The sequence below is a fragment of the Loxodonta africana genome, chromosome 10 (assembly GCF_030014295.1).
Source record: "Loxodonta africana isolate mLoxAfr1 chromosome 10, mLoxAfr1.hap2, whole genome shotgun sequence".
Lineage (NCBI taxonomy): Eukaryota > Metazoa > Chordata > Mammalia > Proboscidea > Elephantidae > Loxodonta > Loxodonta africana.
Genome location: NC_087351.1, coordinates 34672388 through 34686044, shown reverse-complemented (window position 1 = coordinate 34686044; position 13657 = coordinate 34672388). Strand labels below are relative to the sequence as shown.

The 13657-nt window shown below is 40.3% G+C and overlaps 1 pseudogene; it reads left to right on the top strand.

Moving 5' to 3' along the window:
* Window positions 1–667: 667 nt before the first annotated feature.
* On the top strand, window positions 668–2947 carry LOC100671797 (inhibitor of growth protein 1-like; annotated as a pseudogene).
* Window positions 2948–13657: the final 10710 nt, after the last annotated feature.

Below are 13657 nucleotides of genomic sequence, written 5' to 3'. Positions count from 1 at the left end.
CGACCCTTCACTTCTGAAATGTGCTCGGCTACTACAGGTGACGTATGTCCAGTGATTTTTCGTTTCTTGGCATGAGTCTTTTGGTTCCTTGACATTAGTTTTCTGATTTATCTGTGTATGTCTGGTGGTCTGGTGCTGGTTTTTCTTGGAACTTGTTTATGACTTTTTGCTGGGGAATTACCTTGAAGTTAAAACAATGTCAAGAATTAGGGAAGTGGTTAAACAGACAATTTTGACCTGAAGCCCCAATATAGCCTGCATCTATGGTGAGGGCAGGAGTGTGGCTTAGCAGCCACCTCAAAATCGACATGTCTCAACCTAATCCCATCATTCATCCACCTAAATATGTTCTTCTTGTCGCGTTCCCAACCTAGTAGGCAGTGGACTTTATCGGTCTAGAGATCAAAAGAGAGCTCTAGTCTAAAAATAAAGATCTTTGCACCACAACTGTGGCTGGCTGGAACTGGCGGGCAGTGCAGGGAGCGCGAGCCCAGCTGCCTTCACAAGTGAGCGACTGCACTGTGGTCCTAGGCAGCTGGTGGAAGGTGCCCACAGTGTCCGGCCCTGCTTTGCCCCTGGCTGAGGGCTGGCGGCGTGGGTGCAGCCAGGATCCTCCTGGGCCACTGGGTCCTCGGGCTCTGGCATCTTCACCTCAGAAAAATAAATCCTAAAGGGATTGGATGAATATTATGAGAGATTTAAGCGAGAGACTGATGGTACACTGAAGAGGGGAGTTTTGCTTTGCATTCAGAGAGCCCTGATTAGGACCCAGGAACTGGACAATGAAAAAATTCAGGTTGTGAGTCAAATGGTAGAGCTGGTTGAGAACTGGACCAGACAAGTGGACAGTTATGCAGAACTATTTGAGGCACATCAAGAGATCAGTGACACCACTGGCAACAGTTGCAAAACCAGCCAAGATAAATCAAAGAATGAGACAATCACTCAGGCAGAAAAGCCCAATAATAAGAGGTCCCAACAACAATGCAGCAATGAGAATCAAGAGAATGCGTCTAAGAATCATGGTCATGATGATATCACCTCCAGAATGCCAAAGGAAAAGAAAGCAAAAACATCAAAGAGAAAGGCCAAAGCAGAGAGAGAAGCATCACCTGCAGACCTTCTCACTGACTGGAATGAATCAACATACTATCTGTGCAATCAGGTCTCCTATGAAGAAATGATAGGCTGTGACAAGGATGAACGCCTCATCTAGTGGTTTCATTTCTCGTGCGTGGGACTTAATCATAAACCAAAGGGCAAGTGGTACTGTCCCAAGTGCAAAGGGGAAAACGAGAAAACAATGGACAAAACACTGGAGAAATCCAAAAAAGAGAGAGCTCATAGAAGGTAGTTTGTGAACATGCATTTAATAGTGAGGAAAACAAAACAAACCAGTGCATTTATTACATTGCCACCTCTGTTGAGGTGTAAGGGTTGTAAAATGTGTATTTTTAAAGACTGCTGGAAAAGGAACCATTCCTTTTATGGGAATGGCAGTGATTTTTTTCTTTTCATTAATACTCGTGTGTAGCAAGAAAGTGGTCTGTGGATCAATGTTTTAGAAACTACAAATATGGGTGTGAATTAGACACTCAATAAATAAGTAAATAAAGATCTTTAAGCATAGATAGCAAGAGAACCTCTGGAAGTGAATGAAGTTGCCCAGGAAGAATCTGTATAGTAAGACAATAAGAGGGTCAAGAATATAACACAGAGATACAAATCATTTAGAAATAAGCAATAGAGCTGGAGAATAAATTAAGGAGAATTTTTTTTTTTTTAACATCTCTTAAAAGATGATGGAGAAACGTTTCAAGAAAAAAAGAGCTATAAACGACTTAGCAAAGAGAACCAGGGAGGTAAAGAATGGAAATGGTTTAGGAGTTTTAGAAATCAGAAAGTCAATGGTAATCAGCAAGCGCAGTCACTGAGGTGTGGTGGAGATAGAAGCTGCTGTTGTTAGTTACGGTCGAGTCAGTTCTGACTCATAGCGACCCCAGGTACAACAGAACAAAACGTTGCCTGGCCCTGCACCACCCTCACAACCATTGCTATGCTCGAGTACATCTTTGCAGCCACTGTGTCAATCCATCTCGTCAAGGGTCTTCCTCTCTTTTGCCAACCCTCTACATTACCAGTCATGATGTCCTTCTCTAGAGACTGGTCCCTCCTGATGACATGTCCAAAGTATGTGAGACAAAGTCTCACCATCCTCCCTTCTAAGGAGCATTCTGCCTGTACTTCTTCCAAGACATATTTGTTGGTTCTTCTGGCAGTCCATGTTACGATCAATATTCTTCGCCAACACCATAATTCAAAGGCATCAATTCTTCTTTGGTCTCCCTTATTCATTGTCCAGCAGAACTAGAAGCTAGGTTGCAGTATATGGAAGATTGAATGGTTAGTTACTATGACTCAGGACTCTTTCTGTTGCAAGTGTCAGAAACCCAACTGAAACTCACTTAACAAGAAAGGGAATTTATGCATCATGTAAATGGAAGGTACAGAGATAGCGCTGGCTCCTGTCATAGCTATTAATAAAAAATCCAGGGAACTCAGAAACTGCTTTCAGAAGATGGTCAGATTCTCTATCTTTAGCTCCTAGCTTTAGTTTCCCTGTTCTTCCTTCTCTTTTCTGCATCTCTCAGCTCTGTTTAACTCTGTGTGTTGGATTCATTCCCTCCTTCTTCGGATGGGCTTCTTCCAAGAAGCATGGTAAAATACACAATTTCAAATCTCAGACTCGCAAAATCAAAAGCTTGAGAAAGTCTTAACTCTAGCACAAGAGCACAGGGATAATTCCAATTGGTCCATCATAACTCATGTGCCCAACCCTGAACCAAACAATCCCCCTGGCCAGGTAGATGAAATATTGTGATTACATTGCCTTTACATGTAGGCACTCAAAATGCAGGTAGGCATTTTTACTGATACTCAGGATCACACAGAGTAGGAGAGGGCTAAAACCCAAACTAAAGTTATATATATATATATATATATATATATATATATATATATATATATATATATATGTTCTGGATAGACAAATAAAATGTGTCCTCTATATTCTACCCCTTGGCTGTTTAGCATTCCTACTTCCCATACTACAATATAAAAATAACCCTACTTGGCTTAGGGCCATGGTCTCATGGGCCAATCCAGTCAACTGGCATAAGACAGTTCTTAAAGTTTATGTTCTACCTCCCAGTATAATGAGTAGTGTCTGGGGTCCTAAAAGCTTATGAGTGGCCATGTAAGACACAACTGTTGGTCTTTTTTTCATTCTTAAGGTGTTGCAGGGCAAGGCTTCCCAGCTCAGGACTAAGCCCTGCCTAGGCTCTTACGTTCTTCTGTCCAAGAATGGCCAGAAGAGTCTCAGAAGTTCCATGTGAACAAAGGTTTATTAGTGACAGAAAGAAATTAAAAGGCTCACGAGGAATAGGGGTTTCTACCTACGCTAGCCTCCAGTCTCTCACTGAACAAAGGATTTTCTAGGCTTATAAAAGTTTTTAGGTGGGAAAAGGGCATTATCTTTATTTATTAGATGGGTGGAGATTTCCAGGAGAAGGGGAGGGATTATGAAAATCAAATGCACCCACAGTTAGAATTCAAGATGGATTTCCCCGCAGAGGTTGCTGGAACTAAGTTGGAGTCTGTCACAAAGGCTGCTGGGATGTTGAACAGGACTTATTCTGGGATGTTGTGCATGCGTGATGCCTCTGGATCTTGGTTCGAGCCCTGGCGATGGGTCCCTGCTCATGTTTGTCTCATGTGGAAGGTCGTTCGTAGCCCACGTTGATCTTTACTGTGCATACTTTGCACCTGGTGAGGCCTTGAAAAACAGCTCAGGAGGATAATCAATAATTTATAGCTGGTCAAGCACACAGGGCCTTGAAATGTAGCCCCTTATCTTGTCTAAGCACCTAGTTTGTCAATCCCAAGGAGTTCTCGGGTGCCAGCAGTAAAAGTTATATGGTGGTCTGCACTTAGGTTTAGATTCCAAAAGTACTGAGTCAGAGGCTATTTAATTATATATAGCTGGTCAAGCACACAGGGCCTTGAAATGTAGCCCTTATTTAATTCAGCCAGCCTGATCCCTTTCCTGTCCCAAAGAGAGAAAGAAGAAAACCCAAGAATCAGAGATGGAACTGGACTACAGGACTAGTTGTCTGCATGAACCACTTCCTCCTGCACCCTGAGACCAGAACCAGGTGATGCCTGGATAACACTACTGAATGTTCCGATATAGGAATGGAATAGATAAATCCTGATAAAAAGGGAGAAATGTGAAACAAAACTTCAAATTCTTAAAGAATACAGACTTCCTGGACCTATTGAGGCTGGAGCAGTCCCTGAGACCATGGCCCTGAGTTACTCTCCAAACCTTGAATTGAAACTATCCCCTGAAGTCACCAAAAAGTAAAGACTGTCTTCCTTGATTATTTTATTTCTTAAAAAAAAAAAAAAATCTATATAAGACCAAAGGGTCAACAGCTATTTTAAAGCATAGGTGAGAGTGTTGGCAGGGCGGGGCGGGGGTGGGGGGGACAGGGAGATTTAGTAAATAGGAGTAAAGCAACTAGAACAGAAGTAACGGTAATGTTGACACACTGTGAAGAATGTAACCAATGGCACTGATCATGATATCTAGAAACTATGGAACGGGAGCAGGTTTTGCTGTGTATATTTTTACCAAAATAAAATTAAATAATAAAAAATTCCCCAGTTAATATGATGCAACTATCTCATTTTTTTTATCCCATTTACAAATGAAAATGTGTTAATTCTTCTCCAAAGAGAAATGGAAAGTCATGTCTACTTATTACATTCAGCTCCAAGTCCAGGTTCTTGGAAGACATGCATTCCTCTTAGTTTCAAACCTAGCCCCTCATAATTATGCAGCCTATGATTAACAGACATTTCATCACCTCCAACAGATATAAAATGATGGAAGGTAAATAGAAAAAATTTAATTTAAAACAAACTCTTATCTGGAGAAGGAAAGAAAGGATATAAAACAAACATCACCAATCCAAAGTATGTATTTCTGGGCAGTGATAGCCAAAAGTTCTTGTCTTGGCAGAGGAGTGAGTACATTAGTGAGCCAGTATAGCTGCCCACATTCCTGGCTACTGGGAGCACTCCTTCTGTCCACTGTAGTCCTCCATGGCCATGTCTGAGAAGGATGTAGAAAAGGGCTATAGAATAGGAATCTCTTCTAGAGACTGAACTTTATCAGCCCACTCCCTGCTGGCACAGTTTATGAGCAGTGGATTCCTAGGGTTACCTTTGAGGCTGAGGAGACATAGGATCCTGTTTAGTCCAGGCTTGAGGTTTTGTTGATAATACAACTCCACTAAAACTCTCCTAGGCTATTAGACCTTTCAGTTCAGGAAGCTCTGTTAGCTTCTTAGATTATGATTCACAGGCCTGGACCCCATTCTAGCAGTTTCTATGTCTTAGCTATAGGACTTGGAACTTTGCCTTCAGCCCTAGACCTAAATTCAATTGTTTCCTTCCTGGCAGAAGGAAACAATGACAGAGGCTGAGTAATCTGCACCTGCAACCAGGCTTCAGCCAGTTGGCTGGCCCTGACAATAGAAAAGATTACTTAAATCAGAGAGTTCAAGGCAGGAGGTACATGGGAAGGGCCTAGGGAATCTTTCTCTAGCCCTCCCATGTCCCAGTTTTATCTCCTTGCTGTGTTTCCCACCTCCTTGCCTTTTATGCTACTTTTAGAACAGGATAGAAATTTTGGTGTTTGCAATTCTGCAAGAAGCATGACTAACTGAGCCTCAGCACTCTTGCCCACAGAAACGGTCTCTATTAACTAGGTTGTCTCTATTAACAAAGCTCCGTGTTATTCTTTTTCCGCTTTCAGCCAGGTCAACTCAGATCAAAGCTTGTCTCTTTTCTTACGACCTTACTAAAGTCCACGAGAAACAGCCAGTATTTTCTAACATCCTGGTATTTTTCTGCCAAGTTTCCTAAAGCTCCAGCTTCAATAGATACTTGGTTAAGCTGCAGTAGGGAAGAGTTTAACCGGCTGTCATTATCACATAACAAGGAGAGAGGGCGCCTCGCTGTCTCCACTCAGTCAATTTCACATTTTAGAGTATCTACCCTTTTAAATTTTGATTTGACTCAAAGATTCTTCTTTCTGTTTTATTTTTAGAAGCATGTAATAACTTGCAGTACAATAAAATGTAGAATTTAATTGGGCTTTAAATTTTAAAACCTTTTTCCAGGCCACTCAATGCTGATGAACTTTCTAGATAGATTGACTTGTAATTAAGGTCCTACATACAATCTTAGATGGTAATAAGTGTTAGGAACAAAAATGAAGACAGGAAAAGGAGTATAGTAGAGGGGTGCAGTTAAAAAAAAAAAGTCAGGGACGTCCTCACTATGAAAGTGACATTTGATTAAAGACCTGGATGAGGTCAGGTTGCAAACCATGCAGATATCTGGGGGAAGAATGTTTCAAGGAGAGAACAGCAAGTGCAGTTGCCCTACTGGAACAAGTCTGGCACATTCAAGGAACAGCAAAGAGGACAACATGCTGGTGTGAAGTGACCACGGATGAGACTGGTGGAACATTTAATTGATTTAACAATTTCCCTATCTGGGAACATTTAGGCTGTTTGAAATATTTTGATTCCATAAATAACTCTACACTTAACATTTTATGCATTGTTTCATTAGTATAGACTCCCATAGGAGTCTCTGGGTGGCACAAACAGTTAAGCACTTGGTTATTAACCAAAAGAAGAAAGGCCTGGCATTTTACTTCTGAAAGATCACAGTCACTGGAAACTCTGTGGAGCACAGTTCTACTCTGACACACACGTGGGGTCTCCATGAGTCAGAATCGACTTGTTGGCAACTTTTTTTGTGGTTGTTGTTTTAAAAATATCTTGGTGTTGTTGTTAGGTGTGGAGAGTCAGTTCCAGCTAATACTGACCCTAAATAAAACAGAACGAAACACTGCCCGATCCTGCGCCATCTTTGCAATCTTTTCTATACTTGAGCACATCGTTGCAGGCACTGTGTCAATCCATCTTGTTGAGTGTCTTCCTCTCTTTCACCGATCCTCCACTTTGCCAAGCATGATGTTCTTTTCCAGGGACTGGCCCTTCCTGATAACATGTCCAAAGTATGTGAGATGAAGTCTCACTGTCTTGCTTCTAAGGAGCATTCTGGCTGTACTCTTTCCAAGACAGATTTGTTTGTTCTTCTGGCAGTCCATGATATATTCCATATTCTTCACCAACACCATAAATGAAAGCAATCAACTCTTCTTCGGTCTTGCTTATTCATCCTCTAGCTTTCACATGCCTATAAAAAAAAAAAAATTTTTTTTTGTTTTTGTTTTTTTAATACCATGGCTTGGGTCAGGCACACCTTAGTCCTCAAAGAGACATCTTTGCTTTTTAACATTTTAAAGAGGTCTTCTGCAGCAGATTTGCCCAATGTAATGTCATTTGCTTTCTTCACTTCAGCTTCCGTGAGCATTGATTGTGGATCTAAGTGAAATGAAATCGTTGACAACTTCAATCTTTTTTCTCTTTATCATGATGTTGCTTAGTGGTCCAGTTGTATTTTTGTTTTCTTTATGGTGAGGTGTAAGCCATACTGAAGGCTGTGGTCTTTGATCTTCAGCAGTAAGTGCTTCAAGTTCTCTTCACTTTCAACAAGCAAAGTTGTGTCATCTGCATATCACAGTTTGTTAATGGGTCTTCCTCCAATCCTGATGCCCTGTTCTTCTTCATATAGTCCAGCTTCTCAGATTATTTGCTCAGCATACAGACTGAATAGGTATGGTGAGAGGATACAGCCCTGAAGTACACCTTTCCTGACTTTAAACCACACGGTAGCCCCTAGTTCTATTAGAATGGCTGCCTCTTGGTTTATGTACAGGCTCTTCATGAGCTCAATTAAGTGTTCTGGAATTCCCATTCTTCGAAATATTATCCATAAGTTGTTATGATTCACACAGTCAACTGCCTTTGCATAGTCAGTAAAACCAAGGTAGACATCTTTCTGGTATTCTCTGCTTTCGGCCAAGATCCATCTGACATAAGCAATGATATCCCTCATTGCATGTCCTCTTCTGAATCCATCTTGAATTTCTGCCAGTTCCCTGTCAATGTACTGCCTTAAACACTTTTGAATTTCTTCAGCAAAATTTTGGCATATGATGTTGTTCAATAATTTCTGCATTCATTTGGATCACCTTTCTTTAGGATGGGCACAAATATGGATCTCTTCCAGTCGGTTGGCCAGGTAGCTGTCTTCCAAATTTCTCAGCATAGATGAGTGAGCATCTCCAGCGTTGCATCCACTTATTGAAACCTCTTAATTGGTATTCCATCAATTCCTGGAGCCTTGTTTTTCACCAATGCCTTCAGTGCAGCTTGCTCTCCTTCCTTCAAGACCATCAGTTCTTGATCATATACTACCTCCAGAAATGGCTGAACATCGACCAGTTCTTTTTGGTACAGTGACTGTGTATTCCTTCCATCATCTTCTTTTTTTTTTTAATCATGCTTTAAGTGAAAGTTTACAATTCAAGTCAGTTTCCCATGCAAAAACTTATACACATGTTGTTATGTGACCCTAATTGCTCTCACTACAATGTGGCAACATACTCCTCCTCTCAGGCCTGTATTTCCCAAGTCCATTCAACCAGCTCCTGTCGCCCTCTGCCTTCTTATCTCACCTCCAGACAGGAGCTGCCCATTTAGTCTCATGTATTTACTTGAGCCAAGAAGCACACTCTTCACCAGCATTAATTTATGTCTTATAGTCCACTCTAATCTTTGTCTGAAGAGTTGGCTTTGGGAATGGTTTTTAGTTCTGGGCTAACAGAGAGTTCAGGGGCCATGTCCTCTGGGGTCCCTCCAGTCTCAGTCAGACCATCAAGTCTGGTCTTTTTACTAGAATTTGAGTTCTGCAGCCCACTTTTCTCCTGCTCCATCAGGGACTCTCTGTTGTGTTCCCTGTCAGGGCAGTCATTGGTGGTAACTGGGTACTGTCTAGTTCTTCTGGTCTCAGGCTGATGGAGTCTCTGGTTTATGTGGCCCTTTTTGTCTCTCGGGCTAATATTTTCCTTGTCTCTTTGGTGTTCTTCATTCTCCTTTGCTCCAGGTGCGTTGGGACCAACTGATGCATCTTAGATGGCCACTCGCTAGCTGTTAAGACCCCAGACACCACTCACCGAAGCGAGATGCAGAACATTTTCTTAATAAACTTTGTTATGCCAGTTGGCCTATATGTTCCCTGAAACCATGGTCCCTAGAGCCCTGCTCCTGCTACTCTGTCCCTCGAAGTGTTTGGTTGTATTCAGGAAACCTCAGCTTTTGGTTTAGTCCACTTGTGCTGACTTCCCCAGTATTGTGTGCTGTCCTTCCCTTCACCTAAAGTAGTTATTGTCTACTATCTAGTTAATAGAAATCCTGGCAGCATAGTGGTTAAGAGCAACAGCTTCTAACCAAAAGGTTGGCAGTTTGAATCCACGAGGAGGTCCTTGGAAACCGACCGTATGGGGCAGTTCTACTCTGTCCTGTCGGGTTGCTGTGAGTTGGAATTGACTCAACAGTAATGGGCTTGGGTTTTTTTTTTGGTTTTTATCTAGTTAATGAGTACCCCTTTCCCTCCCTCCCCATTGTTGTAAAAAGAATATTTACTTCTGTATTCAAACCTTTTCTTCTGTTTTTATAGTAGTGGTCTCATACAAAATTTGTCCTTTTGTGACTGACTAATTTCACTCAGTATAATGTCTTTCAGATTCATCCATGTTATGAGATGTTTCATGGATTCCTCGTCGTTTTTTATCCTCGCATAGTACTCCATTGTGTGAACATACCATAATTTGTTTACCCGTTCATCCCTTGATGGGCACTGAGGTTGTTTCTATCTTTTTGCTATTGTGAACAGTGCTGCAATGAACATGAGTGTGCATATATCTATTCCTGTGAGGGCTCTTATTTCTCAAGGACATATTCCAAGGAGTGAGATTGCTGGATGGTATGGTACTTCTATTCCTAGCTTTTTAAGGAAGTGCCAGATTGATTTCCAAAGTGGTTGTACCATTTTGCATTCCCACCAGCAGTGTATAAGTGTTCTAGCCTCTCCACAACCTCTCCAACATTTATTATTTTGTGTTTTTTTGATTAACACTAGCCTTGATCAGGTGAGATGGTATCTCATAGTAGTTCTGATGTGCATTCTTCTAATGGTTAATGATTGTGAGCATTTCCTCATGTATCTGTTAGCCACCTGAATGGGTTATTTGTCTTTTCGTTGTTGAGGTTTTGCAGCATCTTGTAGAATTTTGAGATTAGACACTGACTGGATTTGTCATAGTGAAAATTTTTTTCCCAGTCTGTAGGTTGTCTTTTTACTCCTTTGGTAAAGTCTTTTGATGAGCATAAGTGTTTGATTTTTAGGAGCTTTCATTTATCTAGTTTCTTCTCTGGTGTTTATGCATTGCTAGTAATGTTTTATATACTGTTTATACCATGTATTAGGGCTCCTAGCATTGTCCCTATTTTTCCAGCATCTTTATCATTTTAGGTTTTATATTTAGGCCTTTGATCCATTTTGAGTTAGTTTTTGTGCATGGCATGAGGTATGGGTCTTGTTTCATTTTTTCACAGATGGATATCCAGTTATACCAGCACCATTTGTTAAAGAGACTGTCTTTTCCCTGTTTAATGGACTTTGAGCCTTTGTCAAGTATCAGCTGCTCATAGGTAGATGAATTTACGTCTGGATTCTCAATTCTGTTCCACTGGACTATGTGTCTGTTGTTGTACCTACCAGGCTGTCTTGACTACTGTGGTAGTATAATAGGTTCTATAATCAGGTAGTGCGAGGCCTCCCACTACCTGTTCTTCTTCTTCAGTAGTGCATTACTTATCTGGGGCCTTTTCCACATGAAGTTAGTGATTTGTCTCTCCATCTCATTAAAAAGTGCCGTTGGAATTTGGATCAGGATTGCATTGTATCTATAGACCGCTTTGGGTGGAACTCACAATGTTGAGTCTTCCTATCCATGAGAAAGGTACGTTCTTCCACTTTTTTGGGTCTCTTGGTTTCTTGCAGTAGTGTCTTGTAGTTTTCTTTGTATAGGTCTTTTATGTCTCTGGTAAGATTTATTCCTAAATATTTTATTTTCTTGGTAGCTACTGTAAATGGCATTGATTTGATGATTTCCTCTTTGAAGCTCTCTTTATTGGCATAGAGGAATCCAACTGATTTTTGTATGTTTATCTTGTATCCTGATCCTTTGCTAAACTCTTCTATTAGTTGCCGTAGTTTTCTTGTGAATTCTTTAGGGTTTTCTGTGTATAAGATCATATCATCTGCAAATAGAGGTATTTTTACTTCTTCCTTACCAATTTGGATGCCCTTTATTTCTTTTTCTAGCCTAATTTCTCTGGCTAGAACTTCCAGCACAATATTGAATATAAGTGGTATAAAGGGTGTCCTTGTCTGGTTTCCATTCTCAAGGGGAATGCTTTCAGACTCTTTCCATTTAGAATGATGTTGGCTATTGACTTTGTATAAATGCCCTATATTATGTTGAGGAATTGTCCTTCTATTCCTATTTTGCTGAGAGTTTTTATCATAAATGAGTGTTGGACTTTGTCAAATGCCTTTCTGCGTCAATTGATAAGATCGTGTGGTTCTTGTCTTTTATTTATGTGAAGCCATCCAGGCCACAGCCTTTTTGCGGGGGGGGGGGGGGGCGGTGGTGGTGAGCAGAAGCTTTTTAATTGCATTCTCAATCTCTTCTTTTGTTATGGGTTTATTTAGTTGTTCTACCTGTGTTTGTGTTAGTTTAGGAGGTGGGTAGTGTGTACTAGAAATTTGTCCATTTCCTCTAGCTTTTCAAATTTGTTAGAGTACGGTTTTTGATAGTGTTCTGTAATGATTCTTTTAATGTCATTTGGGTCTGTTGTGGTATCCCCCATCTCATTTCTTATACGGGTTATTCGCTTCCTCTCCTGTTTTCCTTTTGTCCATTTGGCCAATGGTTTATTGATTTTGTTGATCTTTTCAAAGAACAAGCTTTTGGTCTTGTTAACTCTTTCAATTGTTTTTCTATTCTCTAGCTCATTTAGTTCTGCTCTAATTTTTACTATTTGCTTTCTTCTGGTGCCCGAGGGCTTCTTTTGCTGCTCTCTTTCTATTTGTTCCATTGTAGGGTTAATGTTTTGGCTCTTTCTTCTTTTTGAACATGTGCTTTTATTGCTGTAAATTGACCTCTGAACACTGCTTTTGCTGTGTCCCAAAGGTTCTGGTAGGATGCGTTTTCATTCTCATTTGATTCTATGAATTTCTTTATTGTGTCCTTAATTTCTTCTATAACCTGGTAGTTTTTGAGCAAGGTGTTGTTCAGTTTCCATGTGTTTGTTTTTTTTTCCTTGTTTTTTCTATTATTGATTTCTGCTTTTATGGCTTTATGGTCAGAGGAGAGGCTTTGGTTTGATATCTGATGTTATTGATTTTCTAACCAGAGGACTCCCTTTAGTATTTCTTGTAATTTTGGTTTGATTTTTGCAAATTCCTAAGCTTCTGTTTATCTCAAAATGCCCTAATTTCGCCATCATATTTGAGAGATAGTTTTGCTGGTTATATAATTCTTGGCTGGCTATGTAATTCTTGGCTGGCTATTTTTTTCCTTCAAGGCTTTATATATGTCATCCCATTGCCTTCTTGCCTGCATGGTTTCTGCTGAATAGTCAGCTCTTAAAATTCTCTGTTTATCTTTGGTTTTGGCAAGTTTGATTATAATGTGTCTTGATGACTTCCTTTTGGGATCTACCTTGTGTGGGGTTCGATAAGCATCTTGGATAGATATCTTCTCATCTTTCATAATATCAGGGAAGTTTTCTGACAGCAAGTCTTCAACAATTCTCTCTGTATTTTCTGTTATCTCTGCCCCGCCCCCCCTGCATTCTGGTACTCCATTCACTTGTACTTTGTTCCTTTTGATAGAATTCCACATAATTCTTGGGGTTTCTTCATTTTTTGAAATCCTTTTATCTGATTTTCCTCAAATATGTTGGTGGCAAGTGCTTTATCTTCAGTATCACTAATTCTGACCGACTTCCATTGCCTCATTTCTGCTCCAGTGACTTTCTATGGAGTTGTCTAATTCTGAAATTTTATACTTGATCTTCTGGATTTCTGTTTGCTGTCTCTCTATGGTTTTTTTGGGGGGGGTATTTTTTTATCCTTGCAGCCTGTTAAATTTATCATTATGCTCTTCTCTAATCTTCTCAAGGTCCTTTATTGCTTTGTCTATGCATTCCTTGGCTTGTTCCGCATTCTGCCTGATCTCTTGAAGAGTTCTGTATATTAATCTTTTGTATTCTACCACTGGTAATTCCAGGAAGTTCTCCTCCTCTGGCAGATTTCTTGATTCTTTGTTTTGAGAGCTTACTGAGCCATCATGGTCTGCCTCTTTATGTGATTTGATATTGACTAGCCATCAATAAGTTATTGTATTTATTTATTTTTATGTTTGCTTACTGTGTCCTAGCTTCTTGTTTTGTTTTGTTTTGATATGCTCAAATCAGCTGCTTGCATGAGCTAGTTTGATTATTGGTGCCTTTGAAGTTCTAATGTCCTGTCACCAGGT